General features: G+C 49.1%; 1 protein-coding gene across 2 annotated transcripts in view; it reads left to right on the top strand.

Moving 5' to 3' along the window:
- The window catches only part of Tnr (tenascin R), a 385,191-nt gene that overhangs the window by 197,541 nt on the left and 170,961 nt on the right, over positions 1-16,689 (top strand). For both annotated transcript variants that reach the window (XM_021722635.3, XM_021722634.3), the window contains exon 2: positions 3,221-3,323. The gene's annotated coding sequence lies outside the window, so the exon portion shown is untranslated. The remainder of the gene's footprint in view (positions 1-3,220; positions 3,324-16,689) is intronic.

Here is a 16,689-nt window from a genome sequence, read left to right as displayed (position 1 = left end):
GAAAGGAAAGTGCCTTACACATTTTATGAACTTATTTTATAGAAAAATTTTTTTTCAAAGATGAGCTGTTGCAAGTTGACCCTAGAAACTGCTGGGCACCCAAGAGGCGAAGAGCTGGTGAGCCAGGGCCAAGAGGAGTGCGGAGGAAGACGCTCATTGGCCAAAGTCCACCCAGCAGGCCCTGGGTTCTTGCCTGTCTCTCTCCTGGGGCCCCTGCCTCTCCCGCAGGGGCCTCTGGAGGTGTGAGGCCGACGGCATGAGGCAACATGAGGCCCGTGGCCACCATTTCTCTCAGCTCAGGGTTTCGCCTCTGGACTTGTTACCACAGGAGCACTCGCCAAGGTTGTGACACACCAGCTTCAATTTCCGTCCTAATTGTCCTTTGCTTTTTCTCCAATGTGAAAATTTGCTCTGAGATAAGGCCTTTGTGTGATATATTAGGGCTGTACAACTTGTTAATCAAATGAAGCCGGTGTCGTGGTGAGGCAGCATGTTATATCACAAGGCCCATTATACCGGGTTTGTGATGAGCTTTATGGTGACAGGCAAGTGTGATTATGACTTCAGGAGCGTTGGCACATGCTTGTTCAAATTCAACTGGCCACAGCTCAGCCCACAGTTGGAAACCTGTGTGTGTGTGTGTGTGTGTGTGTGTGTGTGTTACTATGGCCAGCTCTGAGAGACAGGAGTTCTGTGTCCTCTTCTTTGTGTTCTCAGTGCCTGGCATGGGCACTGCCAAGTGACCAAAAACCTAAATGAGCTCACATATCCACGTTCCACGTGTCTGCATATGCATGGGTGGCTGTGGCAGGAAGTGTGTAAGGACATGTTCCATGCCGTCAACGCGGATTGAGAGTGTGGGTGGCGCTGGGAAGGAGAGGAAATGGTTAAAGCCAAGCATCAGAGAAGAAAGACAGTGTTGCCGAAAAGCCCGGGCACCTAGCATGATGCTGGAGTAAAAGAATTTGTACTTATGCAAAAGCAAGCTGAAGGGGTGGAGTTCGTGCATTAAGTCAGAGCAAGTTGCACAGGATTTCAGTAAAAAACTACAAACAGAATACCCTGTATATCTGTGATCTATGCATCATCAGGTTTAAACAGGCAAAGGGGAGGCTATATATTGTGGGTGCTGTGATTCCACCCAACAGAGACAATTCCCCAGCTGCTGGGAATGTTGGCTGCCGGCAGCTCATGTTGAGTTTCCTTCCAGGAATTGACCTCAGCTAAAAAGCATGTCTTTACCCAAAGATGCATCCACTCAAAGACTGGCCTATATGCCACCCAAAGGCCTGGATTCCTCCTCACTGCAGAACAGAGCAACCTCCAGGGGTTCAGCTTCCTGTGCTCCCCCACAGATGCTAGGTCCCACCAGAATGTACCAGTGACCCTTCTGTGCACATATTAAGTTTTGTTCTTCCATAAGGTGGAAAGATACATACCAGTTCTATTAAAGTGTTACCTAAGGGACCAAGGTAGGGAGAAATGATTAGTTTTTGTGTATGTCTTCCTATTATTGATTCCCTTATTGCAATAAGCATATATCACTTAATTTCAAGAGTATTGAATGAAGAAATTTAAAATGTACTCAACAAACATGTCAAATGAATGAATGTATGATCTCACTTTCTCTTGTTGGAGAAATAGATAACAATTAAATAGCACATTGAAGGTGTTCAGTGTGTAAAGAACTCAACTGAAGGGGATTTTGCCAACACTTTGGATAATGCTTGACTAGTTGATTCAGAAGATCTTGGGCTAGCTTTCTGAGAGTGAGGTCAGCATCTCACAAGTAGGATAAGAAAAAAGTTACTAGGTGGAAGAAAAAAGGAGGGGGTGAGTTAATTCTATGAAACAGGAGAGATGGTCTAGTATCAGACCTATCTGCCTTCAAAACGAGCTAAAATATTTTGCAGCTACTATCCAAATTGCACTGTCTGAGAACTTGTCAGTTTTTAAATTTTCTGAGCAGATAGATTTGAATTGGAAGAGGGAAATCTCTGGCATTTATATGACCTACAACATCTCTTTGTCTCAAGTATCAGCAAAACCATCCATGAATGACCACTGCCTTCCTAATGACCAGCCCCAGAATCCTTTGCTCTCCTTTCCCTCCAGGGAGCCCAGGCTGATAAGCTGGAGCACTTCCCAGAGATGGACTCTATTTGTCCCTCCAGAACTGACGGTCTTTGCCCTTCCTCCAATTCTGAGGTTCCATGCGGTTCTCGGGAGAAGGCGGATTCATTCAGGACTGATTCAGATGAGCAGGTCTATACCTTAGCCAAATGCATGCCTCTTAGTTGCCAACAGATCTTTGCAAATGCATCTTCTTTAGGCGCCTACAGATGAGATCCCTGAGGCTCAGTGTCTTGTATGGAGAAGGCTTGGCAGGGTTTGAGAGAAAGAAGACCTTGAAAGCATAATTATTGAGCTACTAACTGTCCTGACAGGTCCCTGGGAGTTGTGTAGGGGAGGCCTGGCCCCAGGTCTGCACAAGACCTTGGATTGAAAAGACTGACAAGTTCCCACTTGCAAGAGATGTCCCTCCTTCTGGTGATGGTGATTCAAGCTGAGAGAATCACTCTTTGTTTTGCATTCATTCATTCATTCATTGAGTCTTTGTGGAATGTCTCTGTGCTGGATTGTTCTTGGGATGAGTGCTAGAGTTGGGAGCAAGTCAAAGACTCTGACCTTGAGGAGAGTCCAGAAAGACCTTGAAAGCCCCAGTGAAAATGGCACAAATTAGGATATTTACAATAATCATGGCTTTTGTCATATTGGAATGAATGTTCAATGTGCTGAGGATGCTAAGGACCTTTTAAAGGGGGTGCAGGTTGGGAGGAAGGGGTTGGATGGGAGCTTCCTGTAGGAGGTATAAAGCATTTTTCATAATCAAATCATCTAAGAATGTGTTGAGGTCACCTTCAAAGAGCTTAGATTTGTTACAGAAAGCATATTCTAGATTTATAATCATTCTATAGGATTTTTATCTTAAACATTTGTCATTTTATTGCAAAGCTATGAGAATGAATGAAAAAATATGAAATGAACAAAACTCTCCATAGAATAAAAAAATGAGCAGCAATTTTCATTGCTTTAGAAATCAGCGCAGCACTTTGAACTTATTTACAAAGACAGAAGGTGTTTGGAATGGGAAGGGAAACCGAGGTTCCTTGTTACGTGGTCCTAACTGTATTTCTTCCTTGCTTTATCCCTGGTTCAGGCTCTGGCTCATCCCACTGCACAGAGAGCGATCTCTTCTGGAGTTAGGATTAAAGAGTGTGCAGACAGCAGCGAGAGGCAACCCCGAGACTCCATCACAAAAGGTACCATTTGCTTTGAACCTCTTGTCATTCATCACTCCAATGGCCAATTCCAGGCTTTCACTGGTAACTGCATATTCCCTGGGATCTGAGGCCCTTTGTCACTGAAACAACAGCCTGGGGGATAGTCTCCCTGACCAAGGTGGCCAATAGCATCAGTTCCACCAGGCTCCATGCCATCTCTGAAAATGCTGGAGAAAGTGGGTACTAAGGTTTTTGGCATCTCGTAAAATATTTCTGAAATGCATTTCATGATGCTCTTGGTAATAAAAGTATGCTACTGTGCTCGGTCCCTCCAAGAGGCTAGACTCGATTCCCAGCCCACCCGCGCCTGCACCGAGCCCGCATGAATCAGTGCTAAATTATTCACCAGCCTGACGCTAAAATTTCTGGAGTTCCAAAATCCCTCATAAAGTATTATGAAAAAATATCCATCTCTTTATCTCTATCCATAACTATTTATATGACTGGAGGAAAAAACCTGTCGTTTTATTTCTTTTAATTTAAAAGCTTTCCTAATTCCTTTTTCCTACCACATATATATGTCTAAAGAATTTTCGGGTTGAAATAATAAACTCTAAAAAATGGTCCGCGAGAGAAGGTGTGGATTCAGAGTTGATAGGCACGATGAATATTTTGCTCCCTTAAAGACTTTGCATGATGCTCACTGAATTGGGAAGTTTTCAGTAGGCATGGCCCTTCTCTATGGTACAGAATGGTGACAACATACCCACAGGCCTTCCCCCTGTTTATGCAATAGCTAAAGTTTGTTCGCAAAAACGTTACCTTCCCAAGACTCACAATGTCCCCACACATCCTCACTGTCTATCGTGATACTCTGTGAGTCTGTTCTGAAGCCCCACGTGTGAATCTACTCAGAATGTCCTCAGCAGCATCCTGCCTTTCTTGGAGACCCTTGACTACAAAGTACCCCAGGTCATTTATAACACCTTTGAACGTTCAAGGTCACAAGAGAGGACATCACACTCAGCTGATTGTCAGCCAGCCACTCACCTTAACTAGAGTGAGCTAGTGAATTTCTTGCTTCTGGGCTATCAGTGGGTTGGGATCAAGTTCTCTGCACCCGGAGCTGGAACAGGGTGGACCAGCTAGGCAGCAGTTGGAAGCACCTGTCAGAAAAGCATCACCGGAAATACATTAAGATAGAGATATGTTCACTTATCAGCACTGTGCTCAGAGAAAGTGCTTATAGAGATGAAGGCACGTTTGACAAACTGCTTGGATGGGGGATTAAGCTCCTTACTCAAAGAACTTGTTTAAATAAAAACACTCATCTGTAAACTGACTTCTAAGTAAGAATTCAAGGTGAGCATGAGATCCGGGGTGCTATCACCCTCTTCTCAACAGATGTTGAATAAATATTTAAGGAACATTGGTTTAAATGTGAGATGAGTTATTAGCAGACAAGAGCACCATGTATCTTAGTCCAGCCCTGCTGTCTAAGGCTTTAATGCGGAGGGTTGGAAGGATGAAGAAGGAGCCCAGGTTTCTGCATGACTCTGGGTGAAGCAGGCGAGGGGGGAGAAGAGACTAGGGATATGGGTCCCCACCACGTCCAGGGACAGCTTCACTCCAGCAGCGAGGACCCTGCCCTGGGTCTTACCTTTGGGAAACAACCCACAGCTGAAGCAGAGAATGCTCATGACCCACACGATGAGCTGTAGTGTCCTAAGTCACCGAGAGCCATACACAGAGCAGGACAAGCCCCCTTCAGTCCAGGGCCAGCAGGAGAGTCAGACCAAGGAGGATGTAAGGGGTCTGCCCCGAAGTGACTAACAGTGAGTCCTGCGGGTCTCCCGAGAGGGGAACTCCTCACAAGGCCACAGGGAGCAGTGTTCACAGGTGGTTCTTAGCAGCACCAGCTGCTGGGCCAATTAACTCCCAAAGCCACCTCCTGGCTGAGAGCCAGTCCATCTTCCCTGCTGCGACTTTGCACCTGTGTAGGACCAACCTCACGGGAGGGCAGGCCTTGTCCAGGTCGACCTTCTTTCCTGGGCACTTAGAAATGGCTTCTTACTGACAAGCTTGGTCCTGAAATGGTGGAGGTCACCAAACAGGAAGGCAGCCAGCGCCCCTGGCTCTTTGACTGTTCAAACCGAGGCGTGTCCACCAGGCTGCTCCGGCTGCCTGGCTCGGCCTGCCTCTGTCCTACCTCCAGTCCCCGTGCGTTTGCAGGCGGCTTATTTTAAGAGCTGATTAGATGAGCCCTTAATAACATTAGAACTTAAATGGCCCCAGATAGCCTTTCAGCTTCTTGCCAAATTGAGATAAATGTGATATTTGGGGAACTGAGCTCTCAGCTTCGTGGACTGCAGACGAATTCTGAGGTTACTTTACCCTCTCCTGTGCTTTTTTTGCAGCTGAAAGTTGGGTTTATATACCTCTATGGGGTCCCTTTCAGCTGAGGGTCTGTGATTCTGTGTGAAGAATTGCCTCCATGATCACATATTTTCAAGGAAAGCTAAGTTGGAGACAAGGGGCTTCAAACAGAATTATTTCATTTTATACAATCTATATGGAAAAATTCTCCCCTGTGCCCCAACACCTCTGGGAACTCTCAGTTCAGGCCACGACCTTTACTGATCAACTACTATTTAGCCATTTAATTCAATACTAATGTTGTTCATAATAGGCTTTGGCCAAGGATCACATAAAGCGATTAGAAATATGAGCGTTTCATTGCACAAAAACGTCCAGGGCCCTCTGTAACTCTTCTAGGAGGGTTTATTTCCAAAAAGGACAAACACATTTATCAAGTCAATAGTTATAGGCTTCCATTTTAATTCCCTCTGTAAATTTTAGAAAAAAGTAAAAACAGACTTGGACAAAGGAATTTTTAAAAGGTGGGTATAAACAAGCAGTTCAATGCCGAGGCAAAGGTATCCTTACAAACACACCCAAACTGAGTTGTCCTATCTCTCCTCAACCAAACCAGGCACACGGTTTCCCTGGAACTCCTAAAACCGTGGTTTGCTCCTCTGGATGTGGGTGGCCATTCAAGAAATGCCTTTGAGCTTAAACTTCCCTTCGAAAAGCTTCATACCTGGAGATGCTCTTTCAGATGAAGCTAGACCTTGAGCTTAAACCTGGCCTTTGTGTTTGGGTGGGAAAGACCACCTGTCCTGTTCTCCTGAAAGGAGGCTGAGGATGCCCAGGAGCCAGGTTGGGAGAAGACAGGGAGGGACCTGGGCCCGGGCAGACTGTGAGCACATGGCCCCTGCTGCTCTGATCCCAAGCTCGTCCCAGCCTCTGGGGACAACTGAGGGGTTTCTGGAAGACTTGAACTGTGGCTGGGATCAGAAACTGCAATGGGATGTGAATGTCCAGTTTTGTGGACGTTGGGCAAAGCACAGCTCTGGAACCACCGTGTCTCGCTCTATCCCAACTCCCATCAGTGAGGGCTGGGCCACCTGCGGGGGAGAGGGAGGGCGCAGGACTTGGCAGAGCCTGCGGGCTTAGCCCTGCACCCTCGGGGCGTGCGTGTCCAGCTGGTGTGATGGACAGGCCTTTTCCAGGTCTGCGTGTGGTTTCGCTCAGCCTCCGTGGTTACATGGGAAGGGCAGTGCCAGTGGCAGGTCAGCTGGCAGTTCACCTGGTTGGAGCTCCCCTCTTCCTCTACTAAGTCCCGCCTCAGCCTCTGGTGCATTCCTTGCCTTCCACGGTCCCTCTTCTCGCTTCTATTCTGTCTCGGTTCCCTTTCTTCTGCCTATAGACAAGATTTGTCTCCATTAAAACCAACAAACGAAACCGCTTTTCCCTTGATTTCCTGACTCTGCGTCACCTCCTCTTATTCTGAGCTCTGTGGAATACTCTACATTCACTTCTCGCCTGTGTTCACCCTTTAATCCTATGGGAAATGGTGCATCCTACCCATCCACCCTGGCAACAAACCCCACATCATTCGACAGACGTTCATTGAGCACATGCTATGTGCCATGCCCAGGCTAGACCCCTAGCACAAGTAGGACACACTCTCCCAAGAAAGGCAAGCATGCCTACCCCTGCCCCCAAGGACAAAGTGGTGGTAAGTGGGGGGATGAGGCTGTGGAGAGGCAGGGTGAGAGTCTTCAGCCCCGTCTGGGGAGCAGGGACCAGCAAGGCAAATAAAGGAGTTCCCCGGGATGAATGCTTGAACTTGAACCCTCTTGTGAAGAAGGGAAGGTGGAGGGTCTAAAGGTGCGGGGAGGGACACAGAAAGACCCGGGAAGCAGCATGAGATGGACATCCAGAAAGCAGCACCTCTGAGTCCAGACGGAGGTGCTGGAGCCTGGACGAAATCGCAGCCCCAGGATGGCGAAGAGGGGCTCCCGCCGGCCTGCTCTGCTCCCCCGATCCCACCTGGACAAAGCGCTCTCTCTGCTCCTCCCTCAGAGTGTGTTCCGGGCTTTTTCTCCTGCGCTCACTTAGTTGTCTTACAGTCATTTGCTTCTTTCTCTATTATTCCTTATCAAATTGTACCTTTGTCTCCCCTTCCCCTAATTATAGTACCTGGCTCATCATTAGAGCTGAAGAAAAGGTTATTGAGTCGAATTGAATTTTCAAGAGCCTCAAACCATGAATAATTGAGGAATCAGCCATGTATAAGTGCTCATCATTTACATAATTGTGTAAACAAGCTGATAAAAAACTTTATTTTTCCCATTATTTTTATTGTCCCAGAATGCCCCGCTATCCTCCTCGTTCCCCGGGTTTCAGGGAAATAGGAAACACAGATTCCCAACACACTCAGGCTGCAGAGGAGGGGCCCGGTTCTCACCTCCACAAGCAAAGGAAGCAGTGAAGGGAGGGAGCAGATGATGGCATTGATGGACTGTGACAGCCACAGAAGAACGTCGAGAAAGACACTCTCCGAAGAGACGGAATCGCAGAGCACACTGTGTGACAGGCCACGTGCAGAGTCCCCAAGGTCAACGCACAGACACAAATTGATCACGCTAAGTACCTGCTGAAATCGCTTTCCGACTTACAGAGGAGCACTGATCGCCAGCGGGACCTGTACTCACCGTGAGAAAGTCCTGTGAGATGCCCTCTGGTGTGTCATCAAAGCAGATTTAAATTGTCTGGATGCTTCCCCAAACGAGAGAGTCTACAATGGAGTTAACAAGTGACATAAGGAGTTAACGGAAGCTCACAACTTTGTGACTGAGTCAACATGTGGGCGCCGTTGGCCCCAGAACGGCTTCTATGGTGGCATCTTTTTATAACCCTGAGGAAAACCCCTCTCTCCTCTCTTAGTTCAATCCAAAGGATTCTGACTGGCTGTGAGGCGGCCCTGTCCGTGGTGGACCCCGGGATCAAACACAGCCCCTGGCTTCTGGGAGGCCGGGAGTCAGAAACCTCCTAGGCCTGGACTGGGTGGGGCAGGCTTAACCAGAGCCTGTGAGTGCCACTACCCTGTGACATTTAGGCAGCAGAGAAGCAGAGAAGTGGGGCGAGGTGGAATAACGGCAGAGCAGGACCGACACGGGGACTGAGGAATTTCTGTGAGATACAAAGGCTTGCACCTCGGGCCACCCCAAAAGAAGCACATGTCATGCTTCACCTCTCAGGGGACTGAGTCAAGAGGGTGATTTTCAACCCAGGAAACAAACGAAATAGCAGAACATGGCAACAACATTAAGCACGGCAGGACTGAGTGGCACAGGACTGGAGGCCTGAATAGGACCCAACCACGGGACTCGGGGAACTGCAGATGCAGAGAGGCCTCCCAGGAGGGGTCGAGGGCGTGGAGCCAGGTTTTGAAAAGAAAAGTGAAAACCACAGCGAACGTTTCATTAGGTGCAGGGAAGAGGCGGAGGCAGACCCAGGGAGCATGGGCTCATGGAGAAAAGGAAGGCCACGCGGAGGGGAAGAAAGAGGAGAGGAGGAGAGAAAGGTGGCTGGCAGAGTGATGACCAGCTGAGTCTGGTCCCCCTGGGCACCTGCCCCACCCTTGGGACTGCCTTGGCCAAAGACTCCAGTCAGAGGTGGGACATGCTCCTGTGGGCCCAGCCACCTCGAGGGCTGGACGGGAGCCAGGCCTTTTGTCGCCTCCCAACCACACGGTGAGGTGTCCTTTCCCTCGGGTTTGCCTGAGAGGAATGTGGCTTATACTGGAAACCTCAAACCTGCCAGGATGATCTTCTACTAAAACAAATTTCTCTAATTGATGCGTACTGGGCATCTCAACACCCAGGCACAATGTGACATGATCAGAACAGGGTCATTGGCGTGTCTCTTACCTCAGTCAGTCATCATTTCTTTGTGTTGGGAGCATTTAAAACCCTCTCTGCCAGAACTATTTTGAAATAGTCAATTAATGGCTGTCAGTCATAGCTGTCCCATGAGGAGTCATTCCCCCTCCCAGCTGCACCCCTGCACCCAATGACCTCCTTCCCCCACCCACCCTCCGCCGAGTCTCCCCCAGCTCTGGTCACATCCGTCTTTCTGCGCCTGACTTACTACACTCATGCAGTCACACTGACCTTTGACAACCAAAAGCTCACATCTCTAACAATGGGGTGTAAAGAGCCCTCAGAAGCTCAGATGAGATGGCTTCACTAGCTGAAGGCTCTGGAAGCTTCTGCAAGAGATGGACAGGCTGGTAAATTAAGGACAATATACTAGATGCATTTCCAGAAGGTTCTATAGAGAACAGGAAACGACCAGTGACATCTACTTTGATTGACAACTGGGAAATCTCCCTGTCCTTAAAATTCTTCCCCTAACCCACCCTCAACCCCACCCAAGTTTGAAGAAAAAATTCTAAGAGAACAAACAAGTCACACTGGTTCTGCTGGGATGCCTGAAATTCTACCCTTTGAGAGACATTCTTGTCAAGGTATTGTCTCTGCAAGATGCCCTCCTGAGAAGCAGGTGCCCCCTGAGACAGCTGTTTACCCACACTAGAATGCTAATGATTTTAGTATATTATTCGTTTTCTGAGAGGCACGAGAGGAAGAAAATGCAAAGACCAGCGGGAAATTATGATGTGAGAAGGGGGGAAGGAGTGGCGGAACCGGGGCCCTGCCAGGAAGGCAGGGCTGAGGGTGGGCAGGGTGAGGGAGGATGGTTGGGGGGCTGAGGGGTGGGGGCCTCCTGCAGAGAAGCGAGAATCCAGCTCTGCCCCCTCTGCAGGGTAGCCTGGAGCAGTGCTGACATTAGCTCCGTGACATTAACGTGGGGCATCCTCCAGGGCCACCGGAGAAGTCTCAGCACTGCTTGAGAGAGCCAAACAGGAGCCGGAATTGAGCAGGGGGCGGGGGCATCTGTGGGGCTGCACCAGGTGGCAGGCTGAATGGATGTGTTTGCAGCCAAGTCAAGTCCAGCTGCAGCAAAACCACCGCAAGTTTTTCATCAGGCGCAGGGAAGAGAGGGCCTAGAGATCAGCCCAGCACAGAACAACTGTGGCCAGGGGCCAAGGGAGGGCCGGACTTCAGGCTGAGTCAGCAGAGAACAATAAAGCTGGGCAATGATTGAAGAACTATAATGTTGGGAACTCTGATCATCGGATCCCAGAATCACAGACTCATCAAATGTTCCATCTAGGACTTCAGAGATCATTCCAGTCCAGGAGAAAACAGAGCCCGAGAGGTTAGGATCTGTTGAGTGCTTCTTGTACGCTAAGCCCCGTTTTGTTCACTTTATAGGTCTTAACTCAATCACTCCTGCCAACAGCCAGTAGTAGCTGGTGCTGTCGTTGTCTCCACGGTATACAGAAGGAGAGTGTGGTGCAGAAAAGCTAAATGATTTGCCTAAGTTCCAACTATTTAGGAAGTGGCAGACCCAGGACTTGAACCTAAGCAATTTGAGTTTGAGGCTGCGTCACGTAAATAAGCAAACCCAGAATGATTGGGGCAAGGTCACCTAGCCAGACCCCCAATAAGGGAAGCAGGCCACCTTTTGTCATCTGAGTCCCATCCCACTCAGGTTAGTGTGTAAGCACCACTGGTGAATGCTGAAGGCCTCTCGGGAGAGGTTGCAGCAGATCTGGTGGCAAAGTTCCTAGTGGGACTGAAGTCTGTCTGGAAGGGAAGCCGGTCACCGTCGTGGAGCAAGCACTCTGTCCCTAATCAAGGAGCTGTAACGGATTGCAATGCACTGCGGTTGAAGCATGAGAATTATGGAGATGATGGCTCCGGGTCAGAGGAGCAGGTGTATCCCGCCTTGAGGAGGAGGAGGAGCTTGAAGTAACGAAATGGTAAAGAGTGTATTGATGAGATTTCAATAGGGAGCAGTGCGATAGCAATAGACCACAAGTGTGAAGTTAAAGGAACAGCGTGGTGCCTTTGGTCATCATCACCTGTGCTCACTGATGCCGGTCTTGCCAGGCCTTCGGGGCTCTTGGAAGGAATCGAGGTCTAGTCCACCATGAGTTTCAATTGTAATAAAAACAAGGTAACCGTAAACAACTGCCCCTTTCCCGAATACTGTACCGGAGTATCGGAAATGCCCGTGTGCCTGTCCAGTGGCTGGCATAACCTTGAACTTCGCTGAGGAAGACCCTGGTTGTGAGATCGCTCGAAATAGGGCAGCTGTAGCAGAGGCCTGTGCAGATGAGCTGTCCCTCCGATGAGGATCGTTATGGTTCAGCTGTTAGAGAAGAGAGGACGGAGAAGTCTGTTGTAAATAGGAGTAACAGTGACAAGAGTGAAATTGCCCTGGATGGTGGCAGATCTTTTGTAGTTAACATTATCATGGGTGATTTGATGAAGGAGAGAGGGAACTTCTAACATTAACGGAGATGTTGGAGTACATGTCTAGTGTATAATAGGGATGCCTGGAGCTGAATCAAAGGTGGCCCGGGGTCTTGCATGGTAGAGGGGTGGATAAAGACATTGAAATTGTTATGGGAGCAATTATGATTGTAACTGAGGTGATAATAAAGATAATGGACCTGTAATTGAAAAGCTGATGGCTGTAAAGGAGAAGGTGAGGGCAACTGACATGGAGAGGGGGTGACGCGGGAGGTAATGGCGGCTGTGTGAGAGGTAATGGAGTTATAATGTAGATGATGTGAAAGGTAATGGAGTTATAATGTAGTGAGGACTACGGAGTGGGGGGAAGAGAGGATCATTTTAATGGAAGCCAGAAGGGCTGTGTGACACAGGTGAGAATGGTATGCAGAGCATTCATCACAACAGCTGGCACTGTGGGTGACCAGGAAAATAATGAGCAGCTACGCCCAGGGTTCTCATTACAGCAGGCGTCCTAATGGACCCTGGAATAATATAATGACGTTAATGGAGAAGATGAGGACTGCATGAAAGTCATGGGCCTTGTGATGGTATGGAGGTGGATAGTGGGAGAGACCAGAGGAGGCTGGGGGTTCAGGAGAGACCCATGTGGACATAGCTGGAAGGCTCAGGACGAGAGGTCGAGGGATGTTTAGCAGACACAGCCCTGTGGGAAGCTTGTTCACCTGGCTGCTGTTGCCAGTACAAGGTGTGTATTGTACATGAGGCTAGTCCAGGCTGAGCAGACCTGGATGGAGCAAAAATCTGAGCTTTTAATCTTAAGTTTGTTCTTAAATAGGCATGATAATGTACTAACCCATTTGTAGTATTTCTGTGAGCAAATGTACAAACAGAACAGCTGGGAAATTTGTGAATTTCCAGGAAAAAATGAATGGACAGAGGTTATTTCCTTCTATCTACCTATCTCCCTGTCTAGCACCTATTCATCCCTACACACATACGTCCCACTAACACTTCTCCCCAATGGGGCAGTGGGAGCTTATCTCCAGGGCTCACTGTTCAGTTCTTGAGCTCCTTAGTGGGGAGGAGGAACCTGGGGAGCTGGCATGCCAACTGACAGGCAACTCCAGACCCAGGTGGGCATCTAGGAGAATGGGCAAGCCCCAGCGCTTACAAGGGGATCAGACACAGCCAGACAGGCTCGCCATCTGTACAAGGACATGTAGATTAAACGCAGATGTTCTATTCCCTGGAACCTAAATGCAACCCTCAGACTCAGCACATGGAAACTCCTGAAAAAGCTTTGACAGAAATCCAGATTCCTAGGTCCCATCTCACGGAGAGTCTGATCCTGTTGGCTTGTGGCTGGGCCTGTGAATCTCTATCTTTTAAACTACCCATGATTTTTACCATGTCCTACTGTCAGTATGTACCCCTTAGGAGGCGGAGATTAGGGAAGAGATGGGCAAGCGGAGATTGTGGGAGCAGGCCAGATCACGTGGCTCTGTCCCAGCAGGAGGATCCGACTGTCTTCACCTGTCCCCTCCATCTGACATGAGGACTCCAGCTCCAGTGAGGGGTCACACAATTGGCGGACATGGAGTCCTCCAGCAAGGGCCTGGCAAATGCCACATGGCAAAAGTCAGCCCTGGGCCCTGTTTCGCCAGAACAGAAGGGTTCAGTGGTAGAGGAACTTAGGTGTGCCGGGGGCGGAGGGGGGAATGATGTGGAGGAGTAGGAAGAAAGATGTCCAGAAAGAGATTTCAAGAGGCTCCCGCCATGAGGATGGATGTGGGGATGGAGGCAGGGGGTGGGACCCCCGTGCTGTATTTGCAGGGCTCCCCCTCCCAACCTTCAAGCTTAGCCTTTGTTCTTCAAGGTTCTCAAGGATTCCAAAGTGTTAAGAACATAGAAGTGTTCAGTTTACGTTTGGGAAGTACAAATTATTTCTGTCCTTAGATGATGTGTGCGTGTCGCACATGTCTCAATCAACAAAATTAGCAATCGGGTGTAATTATTAAACAGTGCATGACAAATAAAATGTTCCTTTTCAATTGCTGCATGGATATTTCTCGACAGCCCCGTGTCCTGATTCTGTCTGTTCCTTCCGACTTGAACTGTTAGAGAGATCAGCAGCCTACTGAGAGATTCTAGTGTACCATCATGGTGACACCAGAAGAAAAGCCCTGGTCTCAGAGAGACAGAAACCCAGAGATTAATCCTGTGTCCCCACCAGGGAGTGGTGGAGTTCAGCCTCTACCGGATCCTCTTGGGAATGACTCCAGCCAGCAGATGAGGGTGCATTGGAGTGTGACCTCATGAGTGTGGCCACTTCTCCCTCTCTCCCTGGTCATGACTCTTCTCAGCAAGTGGGCCACAAGGTCCTTTCAAAACTATTCCTTGCTTCCCAGGGACTCTGACCCACCTCTGGAGTGGCACCACCTTCGTCCTGCGCCAGGCTGTCATCTGTGAGCTGCAAATCGTTCATTAGCCTCCCAGGAACCTCGTGGAAGCCAGGACCTTTCCTTGGTTTGCGGGGGTGGTTCACTGGGTCCCCTTTAATAAAATTACAACTTCAGGAAACAAATCATTTATATCAAATACAACCCCGTGGCTTCCTCTTATGTTAATCATTTCAGGCAGGTGCTATTAGGTAATTCAATCACTGGGCTACGCAAAGCTGCCACTGAATTAATGAGGAATGAACTCAAATTCTGAATAAGAGATTTTCTGAATAAATGGTTCTGAATAAAAACGTGGGAGCCAAGCCTATAATCACAGCAGATGACAACATTATAAAATTGCATATTAAATACATTCCTAGCATCCATCTACTCCCAGCCCACAAACTCTTTGTGAGCCAAAAGACCATATTGTGGCCACCAGCAATAGCTTCCTGCACCCACCAGGCTTTTATTATTTCCTAATGTTTTTTTCAGGTGAGACGAATACATTTGGAAGCCCTCATCCCAACTTAGAATAAATTTTAGTTTATCCCTGCAGTGTGTTTATGGTCCCATTTAGACTCTGAGATTTTTCCCCTCTTTGGGCTGGACCACAAGCCTGCAGTCCCCTTCCCGGCCAGGACCTCCTCTCCTAGCCACCAGGGTGATCTTTCCAAGACCCCGATCTGACCACACCACATGGCCTGCCTCACACGCTCCAATCGTCTTCTCTATCCCTGCTGCCTTAGCAAGTCAGACACAGCAATCTGGGGCCAGGCCTCTGTCCATCTTTCCAGCCTCATCGGCCCAGTAGTCTTTTAGAGGGATGCGTCCTGTAATCCAGGCACACCAATCCAGAATGTTCTGTGCTCTCCCCTAGAGACCACCCACCCCAATTCTCATCCTCTAAATTCATCACAAGCATTGCCGCCGCCTCATATCTTCTGCCACATATATCCCAACTCCCCCTTTACACTGTTTCTACACTGAATGAGGCCCCCCTTTCCTCTGCGCCTCCTTAGCTCTTGGGGGCAGAGCTCAGTTGATGAATAGAGCTCTCCGTACCGTCTGTTGGAGCACAAGTCTTCCAATCAGACTAGACTGACAGCGCCCCAAGAGCAAGACCACAAAGTGTTTGACCTTGTGTGTTCAGCGCCGAGCATATGGTAGACACATGATATGTATCTGATAAATGAATGAACCACTGGTGAAATAGATGAAGTCGTGACCGGATAAATAAGTGATCCAACAGCAAGAGTTATGCTCATTCCAGTAGCCACATATCCATTCTCCAGTGCTGGGCAGAAGAACTCGAAGTTCCTCCATAACCTCAAGTTCCACAGTGAAGACTCGGTTGGGAGCCAGTGGGTCTCCTGACAGCTCATGACATGCCTCCTCCTCCCGCTCTTCAGTGAATGGGTGCAAAGGAATCGACTCTGCAGCTTGGGTACGATGCTGGTACAATCCCTGAGGGAGGAAGCGGCCATCAGCACACCGTATAGCGTGGTGCCTGGTGGCCTTCCTGGGGGCCCAGGCCTCCCACTCGGCAGGAACTCGCTCTTGCTCTGACCCTGCATTTGGTTTCCACGGAGCCGGTCGCCTGGCATTTGTCACGCTGTGCTTCATCAGAGATTTAATCAGGTCTGGGTCTTAACAATGTGCTCGCTCGTCATGCTCACTTAAGATCCAGCCTGTGCAGGCAGCAGTGAGTCCTGCTCACTCCGTCTGGTGGCTTTGGCATTTAAAACTTTAGGGTTTCTCGTCAGGAGCACTGGGTGCCTTTACCATCCCGTCAGACACCCAGCCTCAGCCGGTTCCCCGGTTGAACCTGTCCAGGTGCACAGACGAAGCTGCCGTCAAGGAAGCAGCTGCATGTTAGTGCTCTTTCTCTGGAGGTCGTAACAAATGGCCACAGACGTAGTAGCCAACACAAGCATCCCTCTAAAAGACTGATTATCCAACTCTGTACCGGGGAAGCCAGACGTGGGTCTTGTCAAGGTGGGGCCGGGCTGGTTCCTTCCCCAGGCTCTGGGGAGAACCCGTCCCCCCGCCTTTGCCACCTCTGTGGTGGCCCATGCTCCTGGCTCCCACCTCTTCTCCAGAGTCAGCAACAGCTGATGGAGTCCTCCTCACATAGCATCACCCAGACCTCTTTCCTGCCTCCTTCTGCTTTTCAGGACCTGTGTGACCACACTGGGATTACCCAGATAATCTAGGATAATCCAGGGG

The sequence above is a fragment of the Ictidomys tridecemlineatus genome, chromosome 10, assembly GCF_052094955.1.
Source record: "Ictidomys tridecemlineatus isolate mIctTri1 chromosome 10, mIctTri1.hap1, whole genome shotgun sequence".
Taxonomy (NCBI): Eukaryota; Metazoa; Chordata; class Mammalia; order Rodentia; family Sciuridae; genus Ictidomys; species Ictidomys tridecemlineatus.
This window is presented reverse-complemented; position numbering and strand designations above follow the sequence as displayed.